Source organism: Phaseolus vulgaris, chromosome 6 (assembly GCF_000499845.2).
Source record: "Phaseolus vulgaris cultivar G19833 chromosome 6, P. vulgaris v2.0, whole genome shotgun sequence".
NCBI classification, from domain to species: Eukaryota; Viridiplantae; Streptophyta; class Magnoliopsida; order Fabales; family Fabaceae; genus Phaseolus; species Phaseolus vulgaris.
The window spans coordinates 18157494-18161675 of record NC_023754.2 but is presented as its reverse complement, the minus strand read 5'-3'; the positions used below and the strand labels follow the sequence as shown (position 1 = coordinate 18161675).

The window sequence follows — 4182 nt, the reverse complement described above, 5'->3', positions numbered from 1 at the left end:
AATTCAATGACAAAATCACTCTCAAAGATATTCTTTGTGTTCCTTCTTTTAATTTAAAAATCTCATGTCCGTGAGTAAGATAACCAGTTCACTAAATTGTTGTGTCGTTTTTACTCCACATGGTTGCGTTTTGCAGGACTTCGCTACTAGAAGATGATTGGCTCGGGTAAACAACACACAGACTTATACTACATGTCCACTCTTCCAAACAAAGCTCACGCATGTCAAATTTCGACCGACTCTGATTTGGCACAAGCGCCTCGGACATCCTTCGGCGTGTCTACAACTTGCATCTTCCTTACTACCTATCAGTAAGAAGTCTAAAACCCAACATCTCTTATAAACATTCATTACTTTTACACAAAATCAATTTTAGGCATCTATTACAACCATTCGCGTTGACAACAGATTGAAATTTATTTCTATGCATAATTTTTTTCTCAAAAAAGGTATTGAATGTCAACGCACTTGTATCTACACTCCTGAACAAACATAGACATATTTTAAACACAACACGAACCCTCTTATTTCAGCCCCATTTACCATTAGAATTTTGGAGAATGCGTTTTAAACGCCACATATATCATTAATAGTTTGTCAACACCTTTACTAAAAAATAAATCACCTTTTTGAGATGCTATATAATTGTCCACCTTCACTTTCTCACTTAAAAACTTTTGGTTGTTTCTGTTATGCAACTGTTGTTTCACCTAAGCAAAAATTTCGTTCGCGTGCTCGACAGTGCATCTTCATTGGTTATCCTCCCAATAAAAAAGCATACAATTTATTTGATATAGATGCAGATACTTTTTTTACAAGTCGGGATGTCATCTTCCATGAAAGTGTTTTCCCATTACAAGGTATTTTGCCCATTATTAACATTGACATTGACTTACCGCACATCAACCCCACCTTCCTGTTCTTTCTAATTCATTATATATCAAGAAAAGTGGAGAAAATTAATGTAAAATAGATGAAGAGAAAAAAAATAAAAGTTTGAAACTGTGAACAAAAGGCAAAAGCAAGCAAGTTTGAGAAGAAAACCCTTAAAAAAATCATCAAAACCCAATAAAGAAATGAAGTGAACAAACAAAAAAGAATTTGAATGCAATGCGAATGGAGGTTCACCATGCCACAAACATCGTATATATAGCAAAAAAAAGTGTTACAAATCGCAAATTCAAAACCATTACCAAAAGGGGTGCTCTATCATTGTTATGCAATATCTGCTGAAATCACCATTGCACAGCCATACACGGAAAGGAAAAACCATATTCAAAATCCCTATTTCAAAAACCACCTACGCATATTGAGCCGATTCCCTCGTTTTGGACCAGCTGAAACATTGATCCATTTGCTTCTCACAAAAACTCATGAAGTCTCACAATGCGTCACGTGTAAAACATTCTTCTTTAGATAAATATGATTTTTTAATTTTTTTTTTTAAAAACGTGACAACTAGACATGACAAAAGTTTTTGTTTGTGCTACCTAAAATTGTAACAAGTATAGATAAGTTTGTATTTCTCTCATAATTCAAAGTTTGCATCTTGCACATAAATTAGAAAAATATAAAAGACTTCTTTTTGTAATCTTTTAATTTCAAAAGTATGCTACAAAAGTAATGTTTTACTGCAAGTATACACTTTTAGATATATGATATTAATGAAATAATAAATAAAAATATTTAAACATATTTAACAGAGATACCATACTATACAATAATAATAAATAAAAAATGCAAGCTAGGCGTAGAGACTAACATGCTTGAGTGTCTTAAGAGTCCTCGAGGTAAATCTTCCTCCTGCTCCTTACATTTTCTTGTAACTCCGTATTTTTTTTAATTTCAATAATATTCTTTAATTAAAACACAAATTAAAATAAACAAAATATTTAATTTACATTAATTTTATTTTAATAAAAAATATATATATATAAATAAAAAGAGATTAAAAACTCAAAATGTCTTAAATAATTTTTTCTATAAAAAAAAATAGTTAGTAAAATGTTATATTTAATTTTTTTTTCTTTTAATTTTTTTGTTTGATATTATTTATGTTTAAATATTAAAAAAAAATTAAATAAGACTATTAAGTTATTTGAGCTAATTTGTGTCATAAAAATATAAGTTAATATTGATTAAAATTATTTATCTTTAAATAATATAAAAATTGAATAAAATAAAATAGAAAGATATTTTTTATTATTAATTTGAGAAAAAAATCAACATTCGATCTTATTAATTTTTTTGTCATTCTTTCATAACTCACAAAATCAAAAAAAATAATTTAGCGAGGTGTAAAAACAGATTACAAAACTAAAAAAGAAAATAATCTTTGCATTAAGGAATTATTTAGAAATGTGAGATTAGGATTAATTTATAATTTAAGATTTAGGAAAAGTTTGCTTGTCCTCCGTTATCATACCTAGCTTGTAGCTTATAAGTTAAAAATTCCAAAATTAATTTAGTTTTAAGGTATCTTACCAAACACTTTTGTATTGCTCAAAATAATTTATAAATCAGCACCTTGATCTCATCAATTACACTCTAAACAATTTATGTTGTTATTTTTTACACCTTCACATACTTTAAATGAAGTTGACAATTGTGTTTTAATGGATCAAGTGTTTCTTTCTCTTATTTTTCTTTTATTTTTCCTAATTTATATTTATTTATTGTATATGATGGCAATGCGTAACATTTTGATTATGTGACTGGAAGTGTTAGAATTATAGGCACATTAGTGATATAAATTGGAGTTGAATTCAATCCACATCTAAATTATATGATTTTTTTTTTTATAATTAAGTTATTTGTTACCTACTACTTTTTAAACTTGTAAGAAACTATTGATCGTTTGAAGTCATCGATAATTTGGGAAGTGTTTCTTTTCTAACTACATTTTTGGACCTATAAAATTTAAATAAGAGAACTAGGTGCAATTTTACCTTGATGAATGGTTAAATAGTTTGAAGGCAAATTCTCCTTGCACCCATATCAGTTTAAACTTTAAAAATATCAGTTTCGAACCTTAAAATTTGTTGCCACTTCACTTCATGAGCTGAAATAGAAAATGCAAGAAACAAGCAACATGAAAGCAAATCTATCTGCTACAAATATAGAGAATCAAAGAGATTAAAAAAAGGAAAAAAGAGAGTATAAAACCAGGTAGATTCAGAAGCATAAAGGATGGTTTACAATCACTGAGATATCTCAGATCAAGTGTTGGATTATATACTTTGCTTCATCACAATCTGCTAAGGCTATGGTATTTCAAAACAAAACTTTAATACCCCATCTCAAATATTAACACACTAGCATTCAAGAAATCATCCAAGGATGATTGGATCTTCTTCTGATAAGTAAGAACTCAATGTCAAGAGTTTCAAAACACTAGTCTCAATCACTAAATTATATTGATCCCAAATCATTAATAACCTCACGATTTCTAAACATTTGCAAATCTCATTGAACAAACATATATCAAATTTGAAGCTACCCATAAACAACATCACACCCATATTAAACACAAAGAATACAAAGTCATACACATTTGCCAAGCAAAAACAATTGAAAATAACGAACACCCATTTCATCAATCTGTAAAAAAATGCAAACCCAGAAATTAAAATTGAAATTTAACTGCTCCAGAGATGCCCAAAACAACAGAAGAAGAACAAAAAGGCTTTTCGGAGAGACAAAAAAAGCACAAAAGCTTTGGATTTTCAGCTAAAATTGAACTAAGACCAAACGTAATATACAAAAAGATTTAAGCACAGAAGGTGAGACGCATAAAACCCTAATTTGAGTTGAAGTTGTTGAAGGGACGAGTTATAGTTTATATAGAGAACTCGTATATTTGGGTCTAACCAAACCAACTCATTTGGGCTTTGACTCTCTTAAATTATTAATTCGGCCCAAACGAAAGATTTGACATTTCTTTTTCGAGTAGATATTTTATTTATTTTCTGAATATATTTTAAATATTAATTTTATGCTTACAAAAATAAAAAAAATATAACCATCATGAACGAAACAATTTAGGCTAATATATTAAAGGTTCATTATTAAAGTGGTTGTTTTATTTAATGCTGTCATATATATATATATATATATATATATATATATATATATATATATATATATATATATATATATATATATATATATATATATAGACAG

General features: G+C 28.1%; 1 non-coding gene across 1 annotated transcript; it reads right to left on the bottom strand.

Moving 5' to 3' along the window:
* Window positions 1–3168: 3168 nt before the first annotated feature.
* LOC137833798 (small nucleolar RNA snoR31) lies at window positions 3169–3257 on the bottom strand. Its single transcript, XR_011084846.1, has one exon. It is a non-coding gene; the product is annotated as a small nucleolar RNA snoR31 (small nucleolar RNA).
* Window positions 3258–4182: the final 925 nt, after the last annotated feature.